This window comes from Cynocephalus volans, chromosome 3 (assembly GCF_027409185.1).
Source record: "Cynocephalus volans isolate mCynVol1 chromosome 3, mCynVol1.pri, whole genome shotgun sequence".
Lineage (NCBI taxonomy): Eukaryota > Metazoa > Chordata > Mammalia > Dermoptera > Cynocephalidae > Cynocephalus > Cynocephalus volans.
Genome location: NC_084462.1, coordinates 156,612,204 through 156,632,885, shown reverse-complemented (window position 1 = coordinate 156,632,885; position 20,682 = coordinate 156,612,204). Strand labels below are relative to the sequence as shown.

Sequence of the window (20,682 nt, the reverse complement as noted above, 5' to 3'; positions counted from 1 at the left end):
GATGTAGAACAAGACTGCTAAGTTCAAATCCTGGGTCTGCCACTAGAAGTAACATATTTAACCTCTCTGTGCCTTGGTTTCCTCGGCTGTGAAATGGGAGTAAAAATCAATCCCATCTCTCATAGGATTGGCCTAAGAATTAAAAGTGATAATCTATGTAAAGCATTTAGCACAATGTCTGGCATACATAATAAATGCTAAATAAGTGTTAGCTGTTATTATTAACATTCTTCCCATGGAAAGTGAACCCAAACTTTTGGGGAAAAAAATAACCAATAAGGGCATTAAGGAGCAGGTGTGAGCAATTCTATTACTTCTGAGAAAGAGAAGCACAGTAGTATTTACAATGCCCTTACCAAGTATTCTGTCCATGTGGGATAACCTCGGTGATAAACGAGGGGAGCCAAAGTACTGGATCTAAAAAAGGACTCCAGCCTCACTCAGGATGTGTGCGCAGGAGAACAAAGTCCATTTACCAGTCTCACCCACCAGAGACAGCTACTGCACGGCAGCCCCGCCTGAGAGGACCTCCTCATGATGGAAGCTTGCTGCTTGCTCCCAGCCAAGCCTGCTAAAGAGTACTCTAACTATGGGCAGGGCACTGGCTTGTATGGGGAAGCAAGGGTTTACAAGTAATGCTGATTACCAGAGAGGAGCAACTAACTGCTCAGGCACTGGATGTGAGCACTGACGAATGAGGGAGATAATCACAACCTTTCTCCTCAACCCCAAGCCTAAATTACCAGCGGTAGCTACAACCCCTTTCACCTTTTCAAAATGAGACAAAATAAAACTAATTTTTTAAGGAGCAAAAACAATATATTCTCATATGCCTAAAACCTGAGAAATACAAAAAGAAAGGCATAAAACAAAAGTCATCTGTGATCCAATAACCAAAGACGGCTACTATGAACATTTTGTCAGCATTCTGATCTGTACTCTTCCTCTGTGTGTATCCCTTGCACAAATAGAGTGATTCTGTACTATCTGCTTTATACCCTGCTTTTTTTCATTTGGCAATAAGTTGTGAACATTTTCCTGCACGATAATATTGGTTTTTGCACATCTTCTTTCTTTTTTTTTTTTTATACTTTATTTTATTTTGTCAATATACAATGTGGTTGATTATCGTGGCCAAATACCTAAACCTCCCTCCCTCCTCCCTTTCCCCCCTCCCTCCCAACAATGTCCTTTCTGTTTGCTTGTTGAATCAATTTCAATGAATTGCAATTGTTATGTCTTCTTCCCCCCGCACCCCGGTTTTTGTGTGTGTGTGTATTTATTTATTTTTAGCTTCCACAAATAAGTGAGAACATGTGATATTTCTCTTTCTGTGCCTGACTTGTTTCACTTCATATAATTCTCTCTAGGTCCATCCATGTCATTGCAAATGGCAGTATTTCATTCTTTTTTATAGCTGAGTAGTATTCCATTATTAACTTCTATTACACTTAAAAGTCAACCTAAACCCATAAATAGTCTTCAAACTTGAATTTTTGAACCTATGTGAATGGCTTTATGTTTCTCCCTGTTAAATTCCATAAATTAGATTCATTATTCTAGTCTATTTAAATTATTGCAAATCCTGATTGTCATCCAAGGTATTCACTATTCCATGGAATTCCTACTTTGTGTCATCTGAAAACAGGATTTGTATGTCTTCTACACATACAAGCACCTTGCATATAGTAGGCACCTAAATAAATATGAACGAATGAATTTATTGGCAGAAATGGTGAACTAGTGAGCCAATGACAGAGTCCCAGAGACTTAATTCTCAAATTTATATAGATTCGTTGTTTGGATACAGTTGTCCATTTAGTTACCAAATATTTTTAATGATAGCATTATCTCATTCACATTTCCGTTTTATGCCCACAAAATTTCATTATGCCTTGGTGAAACCCAGTTACAGTAATTCTTTTTTAGTCTCCTGATCCTCTTTTACTACAGTAATTCTACCATGAAGGGAAATGAGGTTAGTCTAGCATGACTTTTTTTTTTTTTTTCATGAATTGATGCTGGGCTTAAGCATTTCCCTTTTCCTTTTCTAAAGAATGCCAAATCACTCGTTTGCTAATCTGTTAGATTTTGGCCTGTAATTGACATCTATATATTTCAGTTTATATATTCAGCATCTAAGTTGTTTCTATCTCTTCCTTTCCTTTCCAGTGCATAAGCTCCTTCTTTGCACATTAAATAATATACTAAGTCACTATCACAAGCACTAGAAACATAAATCAGGAATTGGTAATCATAAGAATACTGCTCTTCTTTGAACACAGTAACTCAACAGAGAAAATAAGACTGACTCAATGGCTTGAATCTTGTGAATTTCATTTTCCCTATGGATTAAGGATTTGGATAGGACAAGGATGTGCCCTGATAACTAAGATCCTAAATAAGAAGGAGACTGTACATCAATTACCACCTGAAAAATAAATGTATCACCTGTTGTTTACTACACATCTTAATAAGAAAGCCAAAAATGAAAGAACAACAAATTAAAATAAGGAGGTTAAAAATCAATAAAGGCGCAAAAAACAAAAAGCAAATAGATACAAGAATCAGGAGAGATTAAGAACATAAGCAGAATCCAAATAAGATATCTAATTTGAAATACAGAATTACAAGCAATTGAGAGAAGAGGCTTCTGATTATTTATTCAATAAGCAGAGATATAGAAGAGGAAAAAGTAGCAATAGTGATGATGAGAAGATGTCAGAGGAGAGGGATATTGTAGCTAAAGTTACTTTGCTTTTATTAAATAACTATGTGACAATGACATAAATTTGGGAAGAACACACTGAAGTATCATGTCAAAAAGCTAGGAGCTGATATGTCTGTCCTTTAAAAGTACAGTGAGATGATCCCAGCCAGCTGGACTTGACAATGGATACAGAATGTGAACCAGACTTCTGCTGTCTCCACACCCCGACCACTCCATGATTGATGGAATGGTCCTTAGGAGGAGGACATAAGGACAAAGTTGGATTTCTTAGTACATCTGGCAGAGACTCTGGGAGCAAGCTTTATGGAACACAAAGCTGGATATAAAACCAAACCTTTCAAAAGGTTGAGTTCAAAACACTGTTCTACAAGGCAACTTAGGATTCTGGGAGTCAGCCAGTTATGTAGATAGAGATTCCTTGGTCCTTTATCTACTAGCAGTCTGGATCTGAAAAAACAGATTGATCCTTAGCCTTACGAACAAGAAATGTCTTTGATCCGGCTCTTTATTTTGGCATGACCAGCATACCACATGAAGCCCGAAAAATGTAGCTGTGAACTAAAAAAGAAGTGAGCAAAGAGTGACCTTTAAGAAAGCCAAAGAACTCCCTGACACCAGTTCATTCAACAATGAAGACTTAGTCCACCTCAGCAGGATTTTTATCAAATCAAGAGAAAAGTCTGATGCCTTTGTGACAATAATGTAGGTACACACAAGCACAGCTGGCCCTTGTAAAACTGGACCACCATCACCTAGCTTTCACACCCTGAAAAGACAAGCCAAGAAAAGTTTTTAGAGTAAGAGTTACTGTGCTGACTGTCTAGGGCAGCTGACATGCCAGTTTCTAAGAACTTCTACATTGAGTTGTAGTTGGGTTCAAACCCAGTGCACACAAACAGCTTGCAAAGTGTCACAAATTTAGAATTCCTGCCCCATCACATCAGTTAGGCTCCCTTTATTTCTCCTCTTTTCCCCAGGAAGCAAAACAGCAGGCAACTTGGAACAGTCAAGCCTACAGCTTTTTTGGCTTCAGTAACTTGTCTCTGCCCCCTTTCTTCAATTGGCCAAGAGAAATAGAAGTCAACTCCAAAAACTCCACCCTTCTTTTTTTTTTTTTAACCTTCTCCACCTGTCCTTTCCCTTCTTTTGCAAATAAAGATGTTTTTATAAAATAAGGAAAGTACTTGGGAAATCACAATAAAGGAGATATTTTTTAAAAAGTAACAGGACCAAAGGGCAGGGGATAGGTGGAGAGTAATGTATACCTATGGTCCAGCCTTTTTCTTACCACAGTATATAAATGAACTGCTTCTAGGAGCCAATTCCCAACTACCTTTCATACAATCTATGGAAACAACCCTTCATTGTATTAGGAACTGGCCTCTAATTCATCAAGTCCAAGGCATAGCTACAATGGCACATGCTTCTTGTTATGCCAAGATAGGTCTACTGAAATATGCTCAAGATTAACTAGAGGGGCTAGCACAAGGTCACAGCTGGCACAAAATGCAGGCACTTGTATGTGACAGGATCAGACCACTATGCATTATCCAAGTCTTCAGCTGTTTGCACTGATTGCCACTTCATTACCAGCCCTAGAAGAAAGAGCATAATATAAGACATTAGTTCTCTAAATGTGGTCCTTGGATCAGCTGCATCAGCATTGGCATCACCTTGGAATTTGCCAAAAATGAAAATAACTGAGCTTCACCCCAGGCCTACTGGAATCAGAAACACCAGCAAACTATGTGTTAACAAGCCCATCAGGTGACTTTGACACACAGTGAGAATCACTGGTAGAATGGTTAAGGGCATGGATTCTGCTACCATATTGCTTGGGTTTGAATCCTGACTGCTATTCACCAACTGTGTCATCTTGAGCAAGTCATTTCAGTTCTGTGTGCTTAGTTCATTTGTAAAATGGGGATGATAACAGTACTTACCTCGCAGAGTAGCTGTGAGCACTAAATCAGTGAACACATATAAAGCTTTTAGAACAGTTGCTTGGTACACAGTAAAAGTTAGCTATTAAATGAGTTAAAGTATATAAAGCATTTCATTACTATTAGCTACTATTATTTCTTATTTATGATCTTATTTTTGAGGTTCAGTGGGACATCATCCAAATTTCTCACAAACCAATAAGAAGTCCAGATTCCATATGACAAACTGTGCCCTCTCAGTATAGCAAAGCTAATCAGCTTTGGAATGAATGTGATAAAAATAGGAATACAGAATTTGTACTTTAGGGATTGGATCCAACATGATTCTTTACCTCTAGAGCTCTAAGTTCAGACAGCACACTTGCCAATGAAGAAATGCATGATTCATTGCTATGTCTGTCTTATGTCCTAATTTGCCACACACTGAGTCCACAAATGGCATGGAGGCTAACAGGGACGTCTTCCATTACCTCTTCTTCCTTATATCCTTTTCATGATATCATGGCTCTATTTTAAAATACCATAGCTATTAAACCATACATTTGCTAAACCAAAGTTAAAATGTCAGATCACAGTTAAAAGACGTGTTGACTAACACCTATAAGGCATTATAAGGAACCAAGATGACCAAAAAATCCATAATTTCCATCCCTCAGAGTCACAAGATTTCTCTTGTATAGTTGGCCACCATCTAAAACAGCCATCCTAATTTGCCTGACCTGCTGGTTCAAATCTGTGAAAGAAATTAAGTTACATCCAGGAGAGTCAGCATGCAAACCAAGTAGAAATTTAATCCAAGTTGTAAATACAAGCCACATATTTATGATTAGCTTCTTCAGGCTACTGATATTTTCTGCCCACACACAAAGCCCCTCTATGACATTGGTGTTTGAAGAAAGGGAAAATTGTAAAAATCCACAGACTGCAAATAAAGATATTTGTAATATTGAACTATATTCCTCCAGCAACTAAATTTGTCTTCACTTTTGTTCACAGAAAGATTGTTTATTATATTCTACCGGTGATAGTTTGGTTTCAGACATATTTCCACCTCTCCTTTGCACATTATCATTAATAGGTCTGACTGGTCTGGGATGCCATTGTGAAAAGACTTGTACTGGTTTTCTTCTCTCTCAAAGTAGGAAAGTTAAAGTAGTGAAGAGTGTGAGCTTTCCCATCAGAAAGAACTGGACTCAAATACTTGCACCATCAGTTACTTGATATGTGACCATGGACAAATGCTAACATTTCCAAGACCATTTCATCATTCATATGTGAGGATAACAATGCCCACATTACAGCCATGCTTTCAGGAATAAACAGGATAAATCATACAAAGCACAGGATCTGGCATAAATTGGGCATAAACTCAATAAATGTAAATTCCTTTTTCCTTCCCTTCTTTCTGTTCCTCTCTTTAAAAATTGACAAACAATATTATTTCAAAATAAGGGAGAAATACTGAATTAATATCAAGTTGTACAGCACTTTAAATAATATAAAAATTAACATAAATTAAAAATATGCCGACTATAAAAATGTATAAATAATGAAAAGTGTAAAGAAGAGAAAAAAAGTCATCCATAGTGCCATTCTGCAACCATGGTAAGTACTTTGACACGTTTCATTCCAGTCTTGTCCCGGTACATTGTGATTATACTATTCTGCTTTTATCATTTAATATTGCTGCTAACATATAATGGATATATTCCACTGATATACTTAAATATTTTTAAAATATATATTTTTTCAATTAAGAAAAAAACAACTGCTATTCCCCAAACTCTGTATGCCACTGTGCTGGGAACAGGACACTAGCTTTAGAAAACAAAAATAAGGGAACAACTTCCTGTGGAGGAAAATCAAAGAAGGCTTCAAAGTAGAAATTTCGTTTTATCTGGGTCTCAAAAGATGACCAGCACAATTCGTCAACTGGAAAGAAAATTCCAGGCAGAAAGAACAGCATATAAAAGAACAGGGAATAACAGAAAAGTCAACGTGGCCTAAATGGTGGGAATAATGGAGGGTAGAGATGTTGTAATTAAAGCTGGTAAGACACAGATCTGTCACATATTCAGAAATGGAAATGTTACTGGTCAAAACTGCCATTTGAGTCAAGCACAGCACAGCAGCTTTAATTAGAATCACTCATACTCTTATGATGAAGCTGCAGTGAAAAGGCTGAAAAAAAAAAAAAAAGTGAAGGTTTGGGGAATGCAAAGGGCATAAGTGAATGTGGCTCAGGGCGGCCAAGCATGAGACAGCCAAGTCTCACCACTAGCACCATTAATGTGAGGGCTTTCAGAATACCGGACTCTAAGCTGAGCTCTCTATATGCCTTACCTTTATTAGCCTTCATAGTAACCTGTTGAGATTAGGTATTATTATTCCATTTTACAGATGAGGAAACTGAGGCTTAGGTTAAATAACTTCTGAAAGTTCAGGCAGTAAGTGTGAGAGCTACTTTTGAGGCCAAGTCTGTATGACTCCACAGTTACATTAGAACCTAAAGTAGCCCCTGCTAAAGATTTTCTAACAAACGATTATGGCTATAGGGCTTTGTCTGAGGAATCCTAAAATCATCCAAAGATCCAAACAAATATGCTCAACTGATTTTTGACAAAGTTGTAAAACCAGTATAATGGAGGAACAATATCTTTTTGCTTTTACAATAATTTTTTTTTTTTTTTGGTGGCTGGGCAATCTGGGGATCCGAACCCTTGACCTTGGTGTTATAACACCGTGTTCTAACCAACTGAGCTTTACAATAAACTTTTAAAGCTATCTGTTTATTAACAAATGGTGTTGGAGCATGTCTGGCTAAGGCAATTGTCGGAATCCTGCCGACATAGCCAATTGTATTGCTAGGGCTAGGGCAATTGTCTTGTTCAGGCTAGGGCCCACAGACCCTTCACACCACTGCACAGACTGGGTCACAGACCCCTCATATACAGGCTGGGTCACCAGACCCCTCACACGCAGGTCCACAAGCTAGGTAATTGGGAAAGATCCCAGGAGCCTGTTGGAAGATGACACAGGCTCAGTCCTCAGCTTCCTCAGGAAGGTGGTGGCAGCCTCTCGGGCATCCCGGGGGCCCCAGCAGCAGTATTGACCTTCCCCTGGCCCCCTGCCCCCCTCCAGGATCAGAAGGGGATCATAGCTGTTCATCCTTTATACTTAAGTCCGATAACCCAGGACACCTGGGTGCACATGCACAATTACATTAGACAATAACCTAGGAATATGTGAGTGCACGTGCATATTTATATCAAGTGCTTGGCCAGATTCCGAACCCTTCGAGGGATCCTGACCATTTATCTTTACTTTCCCTACAGAGCAATTACACACCCATAGGTAAAAAGTGAACCTCACCCTAAACCTCATAACTCATACAAAAATTAACTCAAAATGGATCATACACTTAAATGTAAAATGTAAAACTATAAAATCATCTCAAAGATGACTTTTTAAAACATTTCAAAAAGAGATGTTTCCATTTTAGCTGTATGCAATATGAGGATAATGATGAAGACAAAGATGAGTAGATGCCAGGCGCTGTGCTAAATGTTTTTTGTCTCACTTTTATCTCACTTTATCTCACTTAAACCTTTAACATTCCTTGAAGGTAATTACTAATATTGCCTCACGTTACAGATGAGGAAACTGAGGTACAAGAGGTTATGTGGCCAGCTCAACTAACTGCAGAGTCTGAGTACGCATCTGCTCTGCAGTGCTGGCTGCCCTTTTACTGCTCCTGCCCTACGTTTGGTGGCTGCCCCTCTGAAATGGGAAATATCTGACATCTTGTGCAAGAAGGACTTTTAAAGGTGCCTAAACAAAATTTAAATCTAGATCTACCTTAAACCCAGCTAAACTAGGAACTTCATTTAGTAATCCCCTTTCATTCTCCTTCCTTGGATAAATGGCTAGGCCTAGAGGTAGATGCCTGTGCTTGACCACCTGAAAGTCATACGGTCAGGGAGAGCCATTTAGCTCCGAATAGTCTTTACATCTCAATTCCACAGTGTCAATAGTGTATGTCTAAGAAAAACAGAGGCCCAAACCTCCAAATAAGAACACATTCTTCCACACTGGCATCCAAGAGGACTGCAGACAGGAGGGTTTTCAAGTGAAGGGATTATTACTGATGAAGAAAGACTGCCTGTCTCTGTCACATGGGGGTTCTCATCTCCTTTTAAGTTCCCGTCAAGACAGCAAGGGGAGAAGATATCATCGCACAAACCTGGAAAGCCACTGGTCAAGCAGGCTGCTCACCGTCCACAGAAGAGAAATTAAGGCCTGCTGTGAGGTGTTTTAGCAAGCAAGTGTTTTACTGTTCAATACTTGCCTCTACCTTCCTTCTTTTTGCACAGAAATTCACCATGTACCAAGACTTCTTCAAAGTGGACACCACCTCTGCAGCTGACTTGAAGGAGATGTCCAGTTATGGAAGAGTTAAGGTGTGTCCTGTGCTGTGGGCTCTCCATTATGATCACTTTGAAAAGCCGCTGGGTTTACAGGAAGAGTGTGAGAATGCTGCAGCTTTCCCAGCCAACATTTGGTTCCCATTACTGTGAATAATCTCCTTCCTCCCTCCTTTCCCCAACCCCCACCCTTTTTCTACTTTTTCCACATTTTATATTAAAAGTACATCAAACACTTTTCTTCTTTTTTAATATTTTCCTTAAGCTTCCTTCAGTCGGTTTGCTGGGTTCTATGACTTTTTGTGGTTATTCATTACTTAGGCAGGGGGGAGGATCAGACTCCTCGGTGAAATCAGTCAAAAAACCAGGAGAGAAAAGCACCTAAACATCATGAAGGAATGAAGAACTTGACTCACAGGGATTCTTTCTAGTCTTAACTGACATTTAGAAAAAAGGAGTCCATGAATCCTTTATCCTCCTGCTTCTTGGCCCCCCCTCAAATATACTCCTGCCCAAAACAAAATACTCTAAAAGTAATATATCTGAAGATAAGTCTCTCCCTAATTTGATCATCAGTAAAAATGGGAGGGAATTTGTATGAAAGGGATAAGCAATACTCCTGAAGAATAGAAAGATCAATGGGATGCAGTGTTGGCAAGGGTGTTGAAAAAATGGCATGCTTCTGTACTCCAGATTGGAGGGTATACTGAGATAGCCTTTTTGGAGTCCACTTTGACAGTATCTATAAAAACTCAAAGTGAACATATCATTTTATCCAACAAATTGTACTTCTAGGAATTTATCCTATAGAAATACTTGCACATGTGCACAGAGATATATGTATAAGGTGTTCACTGCAGATGCCTCAATTGGATACAACTTAATAGGGGAATGGCAAAATAAATTATGGTACATTCATACTTTGGAAAACTACACAGTGATTAAAAATATTTAAGTTTACATGAACAGATTGAAAAAACACAGAGACATATTAGGATGGAAAATCATCACAAAAAAATACATTACAAAATGTACAGATCAACCTTTCCATTGTAGCTACCTCTAAGACTTGACTGCCTCATATTCTGTATATATTTTTAGACTACTGTATGATGTGTCTACACGTGTGTATTACTTGTGCAACTAATTTTTTAAAGTATAAACATAAATATGGGTTTATACTTTTTTTTTTCAGTCTACAGAAATTGTCCTCAACTAGAAGAAATTTGAAACTTAGACTATTTCTTAACTTCACAACATGTACCAAGTCAGATTTAGGGAAGGAGATAATAGTATACTGAAGATTATTAAGGGAATCCCCAGAAAGTCAGACAGGATAAATAGAAGAAATGATGACTCTAAGAGACTCAAAATTTTCCAAGGTCAGTCATGATAATGAAAATAGTGAACACTGATATAACCAAAAATTGTACCCTAAGTCTAGGATGGGAGACAAGGAAATGTGTGCATGAGTGTGGGGGTGGGGAAGTAGTACAAGACAACTAAATCTCCATCTTCTAATAGGAAGTTAATAGATAACATTTAAAATAAAAAATCCAAAAAGGCTGAATATAAAGGTAAATGACAGATGAAATAGCTAAAAGAAAGTTGAAAGCAGTTATCTCTGGGGCATGCTAATTAAGGTAGGGTAGCAGTGGGGAGAGAGGGACAAAAGATTCCCATTTTCATTATAAACCATATAGAATTACTTAACTTTTAAAACTATGTACCTGAATCATTGTGGGAGCCAGCCTTTAGGATGGTCCCCAATGATCTCTACCTCCTGGTATTCATATGTACCCTCCCACAATGAATAGGGTTGACCTGTGTAAACAACAGGATGCTGCAAAAATGAGTGTGTCTGAAAGACCCAAACGTAACAGCTAAAACTATTAACACTCTTAGAAGAACACATAGGTCAAAAGCTTCATGACATTGGATTTGGCAATGATTTCTTGGAGACAAATTGGACTTCTTCAAAAATAAAAATATTTGTGTATAAAAGGTCACACTGTCAACAGAGTAAAGAGGCAAGCCACGAAATGGAAGAAAATATATATCTGATGAAGAATTATTATCTGGAATATATAGAGAACTCCTAAAACTCAACCAAAACAACAAAAACCCCAAAGCCCCTGATTAAAAAATGGGCAAAGGACTTGAATAGGCATTTTTCCAAAGAATATATACAAATGGCCAACAAACACACGAAAAGATGCTCAACATCACTAATCATTAGGGAAATAAAATCAAAACTACAATAAGATACTGACGCACACCCTTTAGGATGGCTACTATCAAAAAGATAGAACATAGCAAGTGGTGAGGATGTCGTGGAATTGGAGCCCTTATGCACTGCTGGTGGGAATATAAAATGGTGCAGCAGCTATGGAACAGAACAGTGCTCCTCAAATTTTTAAAAATGGAATTACCCTTCTCTCAGAAAATACCAAATGGCAGATGACGCCAGTGCTATGGGAGGGCCGGTAGGGCCCAGAGGCTCAGAGGAAGCCGAGGCAGCTTCCAGAGGCTTGACAGCAGTATCTGGAGCCAGGGTTGCAGGGTCCAGGCCTCAGAGATTGCAGAGGCAAGACTGAGGACAAGGAGTAGATCCCTGTCACCCAGCTTGGCCTGGTCAAGGATGTGAAGATCAAGTCCCTGGAGATCTCTCTCTTTTCCCTGCCCATCAAGGAGTCTGAAATCAGCAACTTTTTCCTGGGAATGCCCCCTCACTGGTGAGGTTTTGAAGACTATGCCTCTGCAAAAACAGACCCACTCTGGCCAGTGGACCAGGTTCAAAGCATTTGTCGCCACTGGGGACTACAATGGCCATGTCAGTTCGGCCATTGTAAGTGCTCAAAGGCGGCAGACACTGCCGTCCCTGGGGCAATCGTCCTTCATTCCCAAGCAATGAGGCTACTGCAGGAAAAAGATCAACAAGCTCCACACCCTCCCTTGCAAGGTGAGCAGCCATTGCAGCTCTGGGCTGGTGTGCCTCATTCTCACCCCCAAAGGCACTGGCAACATGTTGGGCCCTGCATCCAAGAAACTGCTGCTGATGGCCACTACAGCTCAGTCAGAGGCTGCACTGCCCCCTGGGCAACTTTGCCAAGGCAACCTTTGATGCCATCTCTGAGATCTTCAGCTACCTGACCCCCCAACCTCTGGAAGGAGACCATGTCACCAACTCTCCCTATCAGAAATTCACTGACCATCTAGTAAAGATGCACACCAGAGCCTCTGTGCAGAGGACCCAGGCTGCAGCTGTGGTCAGCACATAGTGTTTTTATATAAGAAAAATGAAGTGAATTAATTAATTACCATATGACACAGCAATTCCATTCCTAGGTATATACCTAAAATACTTGAAAGCAGGGACACAAACAGATATTTGTACTCTCATGTTCATAGTAGCATTATTCACATTAGCCAAAAGGCAGAAGCAACCCAAGTGCCCACTGACAGATGAATAAGTAAACAAAATGTGGAATATACATACAATGGAGTATTACTCAGCCTTAAAATTGAAGAAAATTTTGACACGTCATAACACGAATGAACCTTGAGAAAATTATGCTAAGGGAAATAAGCCAGTCACAAAAAGACAAATACTACATGATTCCACTTATATGAGGTCCCTAAAGTAGTTAAATTATAGAGACAGAAAGTAGAATGGTGGTTGCCATTGCCAGGGGCTGGGGGAGGGAAGAATGAAGAGTTAATGTTTATTGGGTACAGAGTTTCAGTAAAACATGATGAAAGAATTATGGAGATGAATGGTGGTTGTACAACAACGTGAATGTACTTAATATCAGTGAACTATACACTTAAAAATGATTAAACTGGTAAATTTTATGTTGTATTTTACCACAATTTAAAAATATATTTAAAAAAAAATGATTGTGTGTGAGTTTCAAGGCTCAAGGCTAGGTCACAAAAGACATTGTGGTGTTTGCCTTATTCTCTGTTGAATCCTCATTCTGGAGGAAGCCAGCTGCCATGTCAGGAGGCCATGCAGGCAGCCTGGTGGAGAAGTCTATGTGGTGAGGAACTGAGGCCTCCTGCCACCGTGTAAGAGTGAACCATCATGAAAGCAGATCCTCCAGGCCCAGGTAAGCCTTCAGATGACTGCAGCGCTCTTGGCTGGCACTGTTTTTTGTTTTGTTTTCTGGCAGCTGGCTGATATGGCTGACATCTTAATTGCAACGTCATGAGAGAACCTGAGCCAGAACCAGCCCACTAAGCTGCTCCTAAATTTCTGACCCACAGAAACTGAGATAAATGTTTATTGTTCCAAGCCACCAAATGTTGAGACAATTTGTTTTGTAGCAATTACTTAGAGAAGAAATTTTAAAAGGAAAAGAAAAATAAGCTTTAAAGCATTATAACATTGTGGCCTGCTCTCCTACCATAGCACAATTTAGAGCAGAAGCAGTCTGAGGCCCACACCAGATGCAGCTACCCCAGAATTGTGATCCAAATAAACTTCTTTTCTTTATAAGTTACCTAATCTGAACACAAAAATGGACTAACACAGACGAATAAAATGAAAAATTAATTGGGCAGAGAACTAGAAGCCTGGGTTCCAGTCCTTATTTTATCACTAAGTAGATATGAAAATTTGTACAATCCACTTAACTTCTCTGGGTCTCAAATTTTAATGGTCTCAATTCTTAATAACTGTAAAACAGGGTATGAATAGATGACATGAAAATGCTTACACTAATGCCCATTTACTGAGCACTTACTCTGTGGCAGGGATTACGTAAAAGGGCTTTTCTATGCCACTGAATTTTCATTCGATCCTTAGAACACTCCTGGGAAGTAGGCATTTTATCCCCATTCTAGAGAAGAATATTAGGTTCAAAGAACTTGACCTAGCTGAAATAGCTAGTAAGTAGCTAAAAAAAGGATGAATCCAAACCTTCACATACTAGGTCATAACATTTCAATGTGAGACCTTAGATATTTTAAAATAAAAGACTCTGGAGCTTCTCAAGCCATATGATAGTACTAAAAAATGGCAGTGCTTAGATGCTACTTTTCTCTGAGAAGGAGATGCTTTCAGGTAATGGAGATTGGTGACAGGAATGTGAAGATGAACCAACATCATCTTGAAATGGGGAACAGCCTTTCTGGATGAAAGGTCAGCACTGAGAGAAAGAAAAAAATGCAGGATGAGATGACATAGATGGAAGAAACTTGGGGGACAGCCTGGCAGGAAAGCAAGGGCAGGGAGAGGAACACAGGAAGGGAGGCTGAGAGGTGCTGATGAAGGTATGGGGCTTGGCTGAGGGAGAATGATTAAGGTACCCAGTGCTCCTGACACAGGAGAGCTGCAGGAGGCAGGTGGTCACATGAGGAGAGGCTAGTCTACCAGGATAGCAAATCTGGCTAAAACTGGGAAATGGGAATGGGCAACGTTGCTGCTCTGAGAACTCAGCGGGTTAAAAGAGAGAGCTCAGCCTGGGCCTGATAGAAGTGGGGGACTCATACGAAAACAATGACCCCACAGGTCTGAAAGGAGGAACTTGCAGACTGAAAGAGAAGTGATGACAGAGAGTGCCTGGAATGGACTACTTAATGCTTTAAATCTGTGCCAAGCTAACTGAGTAATGTGAGACCGAACTGGTGATTTACCTCAACTCTGGGAGAGATTAGTCTGTGTACATCGGCAGCATAAACAAACACTACTATTTTAAAGTGGTAAGTATTACTAATACTGAAAATACCTAATGATGTGTAGTACTTTATAGTTTAACAAAGTACGTTCCCATGTGCGATCTCATCAAAGTCCCATGACAATCCAGGCATCACCACTTTCCACATGGCAAAATTAGGCTTTATTTTGCCAAATGATTTGCCCCAAGTCAGAAAGTCCCAGGCGGACCTTAGACTGGCACCTAGGTATTTCTATTCCTGGTTCAGGGTTCTTTGTGTAGAAATAAAATATTGCCTTTGCCTTTAAAAGACTTACACCTCAGGAGAGAAAGAACTAAGGCATAAAAAGATAGTTAACTACACAAGGGAACATATGCTAAACTCCAAGAGTGGATTTCAGAGAAGGGAGCAAATTTTGGGAGCATCTGTGAAAGGCTTGTGGTGACTGTAGACTAGATGGGAGGAACAGACTACTAAGCAAGAAAGCAAAGAAGCAGGCAAAGCACAGGGTGCGGGCTTTAAAGGGGTACTCTACCTACCTAGTCTCTCCCGCTGCACTATAGTAGTTGCAAGTGCAGTCATTTAACAAATATTTATTGTTGACATTGTGCTAAATGCTGAGGAGACAATGGTGAACAAGAAACTTACTCGAAGACCAGCAGTATCGGGGTTATTAGCTGGGGTTGGGGGAATGGGAGAGTGGAAGAGGTGTCATTTGTTCTTTCGGAAAAAGGAAGAAGTTCTATTCTCAAGAGTGATACCCCAAATCTATTACACAAAATCTATCACTGTAGTAGCCATAGTTTTTCAAATCTTACTTTATTCCCCAAATAGAAGAGGACTCTGCCCCTCCTTTGGCAGGTGATGATAAAGGGACAGAGCTATAAAGGCAAAAGGGGACATTAAAGCAGCTATTTAAAAAGAAAAAGCCAGGAGGGCTGCGTATAGCTCCTTACTCCACAATTTTATATTTACTCTCCAATATCCAAGCTCCTTTGTATATACTATGCACATATAGTAAAGAAAAAAATGTGACATGGGAACACAGGGACAAAGTCTGCAAAGTGCTGAAACAGCATACCTGGCAGCTGCTAAAACAAAACTTCAAAGATTTGGCTTCTTTGAAAAGCCATCAGGCAGGACCCCACCCACTCCCCCTGCTAGCCACAGCTTCCCTGGGAGCTAGTACACGTAACCACTTCCGCATGTTTGGCTCTGTTCCCCGGGGTTAGAGCAGCTCTAGAAGCCATGTCAGAACTGCCAGCCAGGCAGGTGGGGGGTGGGGGGTGGGGGGAAGGTAGTGTAGGGAAGCAAGACCTCCCCCAACATCTAGTCAGCCATATCTCAGAAAATAAAAGGATAGTGCTGGGATCTGCTTTTAAAACCCCTTCCTCTCAGTCGGCCCAGCTCTGATTGGTTAGACCATAGTAATACTGAAGCTCTGGCCTTTTGAGATTCCCAAGGCCTCTCCCAGCACCACAAATTAGTTTAAGAACAGCATCTGTGGTTAGTCTGTAGATCTAAACAAAACAGGCTCAAGATCTATAGACGATCCTCTGAGGATAATCAAGAATGCCTTTCTAGGGCCGGCCTGTGGCTCACTTGGGAGAGTGTGGTTCTGATAACACCAAGGCCATGGGTTCGGATCCCTGTATAGGGATGGCCGGTTAGCTCACCTGGGAGAGTGTGGTGCTAACAACACCAAGTCAAGGATTAAGATCCTCTTATCGGTCATCTCTTAAAAAAAAAAAAAAAAGAATGCCTTTCTTAGGAATTTATACCTTTTTATTTTTCAGCCATGACCAAATTTGGGTGTTTATCACATCTTCTGGGTCACCTATCTAGTCCTGTGCTGCCCAAAATAGTAGCCATGAACCACATGTGGCTTTTGAGCACTTGACTTGTGCCCAATATGACTGAGAAGCTGAATTTTTCATTTTATTTAATTTTAATTCAAATTTAAATATCCACATGTGGCTTGTGGCTCCCTTATTGGACAGCAATGTTCTAATCACTCATTCACCAAACACTGGTGAATGAGTGGGGGAGGGGGGAGGGGGAGAAGGGGAGAGCCAGGGCTTTTTTTACCCTAGTGTTCAGTTCACTGTGATAGAAAGGGCTACGAAATTCTAATGAGATCTGCTTGGGAGATCAGAAAAGGTCGCAGGAAGGTTGAGTTGAGCTAGGCCCTGTAGGGGAACAGGATATACATTTCATTCATTCCCTTACTAATGTTTGTTCTTTATTAAGTGCCTACTGTTTACCAATGCACTGGGATACAATAGTGAATAAGAAAACTTACCCTTTAGCGAAAGAGTGACAGAAAGTAACCAGTAAACTAATAGAAAAGTGCTATAGAAGAGTATATGGGAGGATGTAATGATGGGAAAACATATTAGGCTTATTTTTTTGGTTCTAAAATACTGACTTTTTTTTATTCAGTAATTCATTTATTTTTAATTGACAAATAAACGTTGTGAATATTTATGGAGTATAGCATGATATTTTGGAATATGTATATATTGTGGAGTGGCTACATTGAGCTAATTAACATATGCTTTACCTTATGTACTTATTCTTTTGTGGTAAGAACAGTTAACATCTCCTCCCTCGGAGATTTTCAAGCATGCAATACATTGTTATTAACTAATGTCACCATGTTGTACAATAAAACTAGGCTTATTCTTGATCCATTGAGTTAGCTGGAACTGAACGAGTAAAGAAGAAAACTGGAACGGTAGACTGGGGCCAGAGGCAGGAGTCCACCTTGGAAATCAGGCCAACTTTTTTTTGCTTTTCTTTTTGTTTTTCATACTGTGGTATGTGAGGAGGTCTTTTTCTTTCTTTCTGAAAAATTTTGTTTCAGTTATGCAAGTTAACATAATGTCAACACAGGAAATATTTAGAATAAATAAAATTAGAAAGACTTGAGAGGTAGAAGACTAATTATACCATACTTTCAAGCTGTGTTCTCCAATTTACCCTCATCAGTAATAAAGCCAATGCATATTTTGCTATTGTTCTGATTTTTTTCTATAATTTCTCATTTAGTTGTGAAATTGGAGGAAAGCAAAGAGTATGATTAATAATATTTCCTTAACCAGGGTAGGAGGGGCAAGATGGCAGACTAGAGGTGCCCTACACATGATGTTCCCACAGAAAGGGACAAGAACAAGGGAAGGACAGCTAAATGCGGGGAAGAGCATTGGTGGGAGAATGTGGGAGGGCAGTGGGAGCCTGGTGAGGAACCTGTGGAACCTGAAAACCAAGCACGGTGTTGTAGAGGAGAAAGAGGCACGTGGCTTCAGTAGCCGCCATGTCTCTGACAAATGATCAGCTAAGAGGAAGTCTCTCTTGTGGCAGAAAGATTCTGCTCAGCCATTAACACTTTCAAGGGGTAACCCTACTCCTGCTCCCGCCCCAGCTCGCCCCCATCACTGCAGCAGTAGCCTGTGTCTTTGTCTACTCCAAAAGCCATGGCTCTTCTCCCTGTACAGGAGTTCATCCTGCCCAGTGCACCCTACCATGTGGTCCATGCTGCCCACAAAGCCCCACCCAGCTGCCTATGTGGTCCCACCCACCTGCTTGGGCCCAACCACCTGGCCACCCATGTAGCCCCACCCACATGCACGGGCCCAACTGACTAGCTGCTCTGGTCGCCCATGCAGCCCTACCCACCCTCATAGGACCAGCTGCACACATGGCCCCAGCAACAGATGTAGCTGCTGGTGACCGTAGAACTACTGAGTCTACCTGGAACCAAAACTAAAGCACCCTACCCAATGGCAATGGGCAATATATAACAAATATACAGGACAGAGTCTCTCTCCTCAAAAGCCACCCCAGAGTAATAGAAGAAGCAATCACTCTACTAGCTGACTAGATATCAATGTAAGGATACTAGAAATACAAAAAACAAGAAAATATGACATCACCAAAGAAATACTATAATTCTCAAAAAGCAGACCCCAAACAACAGGAAACCACTGAAATGTCTGAAAAGAAATTCCAAGTAACAACCTTAAAGAAACTCAGTGAGGGGCTGGCCCGTGGCTCACTTGGGAGAGTGTGGTGCTGATAACACCAAGGCCACGGGTTCGGGTCCCTATATAGGGATGGTCAGTTAGCTCACTTGGGAGAGCGTGGTGCTGACAACATCAAGTCAAGGGTTAAGATCCTCTTGCCGCTCATCTTAAAAAAAAAAAAAGAAAAGAAACTCAGTAAGATACAAGAAGACTCAGACAACACAACAAAATGAGAAAAACAATTCAGGACATGAAGGAAGAAATTTATAAAGAGATAAATACCATCAAAAAGAATGTAGCAGAACTCCTAGAACTGACAGACTTATTCAACGAAATAAAAACTACAATTGAGAGTGCAAACAACAGGCTAGAGCTAGCAGAAGAAATAATTTTTGATCTCAAAGACAGTATTTTTGAAATAACCCAAGTGGACAAAAAAGAAAAAGAAAAAGGAATTTTAAAAAAAGAGGAAAATCTAAGACAGCTAGCAGACAACCATAAGCACACAAACACCTGAATCATGGGTGTTCCAGAAGGGGAGAAGAAAGGAAAAGGCATTGAAAACATATTCAATGAAATAAGAGCAGAAAACTTTCCAGGTTTTGGTAGAGATTGAACTTTCAGGTCCAAGAGGATCAAAGATGCCCAAACAGGTTCAATCCAAAAAGGTCCTCTTCAAGACACATTGTAGTCAAACTGTCAAAAGTCAAAGACAAAGAGAGAAACCTAAAAAAACAGCAATAGAAAAGAATCGGGTCACCTATTAGAGAGTCCCAATCAGTCTAACAACAGACTTCTCAGCAGAAACCCTACAGGCTAGAAAGAGAAAGAAATCATATATTCAAAATACTAAAAGAGTGCTGGCTGGTTAGCTCACTTGGTTAGAGCAAGGTGTAGGTAACACCAAGGTCAAGGGTTCATATCCCTGCCACAGCCAGTCACCAAAAAAAAAAGAGAAGAAGCTTACTGAAAGAAAAACTGCCAGCCAAGAACACTATATCCAGCAAGGCTATCCTTCAGAAATGAAGGGGAAATAGTATATTTCTCAGACAAACAAAAGCTGTGGGAGTTTACCACCACATGACCAGAACTTCAAAAAATCCTTAAGGGAATCCTCTACCTGGAACCCAAAAAACAATAACCACCACCATGAATACATGAGAAAGAACAAACAATACTGGTAGAGCAGATACGTAAACGAGAAAGAAATCATACCATACTACCTCAAAAAACCAATGAACACCTAAGACAAACAATAAAAGGTAAAGAAAGGAACAAAAGATATTCAAATAAACCACACAAAAAAGCAATTAAATGCTAGGAATAAGACAATATCTTTCCATAACAACCCTAAATGTAAATGGATTAAATTCTCACTCAAAATACAGACTGTCTGATTGGATTAAAAAGCTAGACCCAACTATATGTTGTCGACAAGAGACTTATCTCACCTGTAAAGAAACACAGACTAATAGTGAAGGGATGGAAAAAGATGTACCACACAAATGGAAACCAAAAATGAGCAGGAGTAGATATTCTTATATCGGATAAAATAGACTTTAATTCAAAAACCATAAAAAAAGACAAAGAAAGCCATTATATAATGATAAAGGGGATCTATCCAGCAAGAAGACATAACAGTCATAAATACATATGCACCCAACACTGGAGTACCCAGATATATAAAACAAACACTCTTAGACATAAAGAAAGAAAGAGACTCCAATATGATAATATTTGGGGACCTGAATACCCCTCTCTCAGCATTGGACAGATCTTCTAGGCAACAAATCAACAAAGAAACAGAGGATTTAAACTACACTTTAGACTGACTGGACTTGGCAGATATCTACAGAACATTTCATCCAACAACTAGAGAATACACAGTCTTCTCCTCA

The 20,682-nt window shown here is 39.9% G+C and overlaps 1 protein-coding gene and 1 pseudogene across 10 annotated transcripts in view; one reads left to right on the top strand and one right to left on the bottom strand.

Moving 5' to 3' along the window:
- The window catches only part of TTLL5 (tubulin tyrosine ligase like 5), a 282,889-nt gene that overhangs the window by 100,319 nt on the left and 161,888 nt on the right, over window positions 1–20,682 (bottom strand). The window lies entirely within an intron of this gene.
- LOC134371768 (small ribosomal subunit protein uS5-like) lies at window positions 9,057–12,379 on the top strand (annotated as a pseudogene).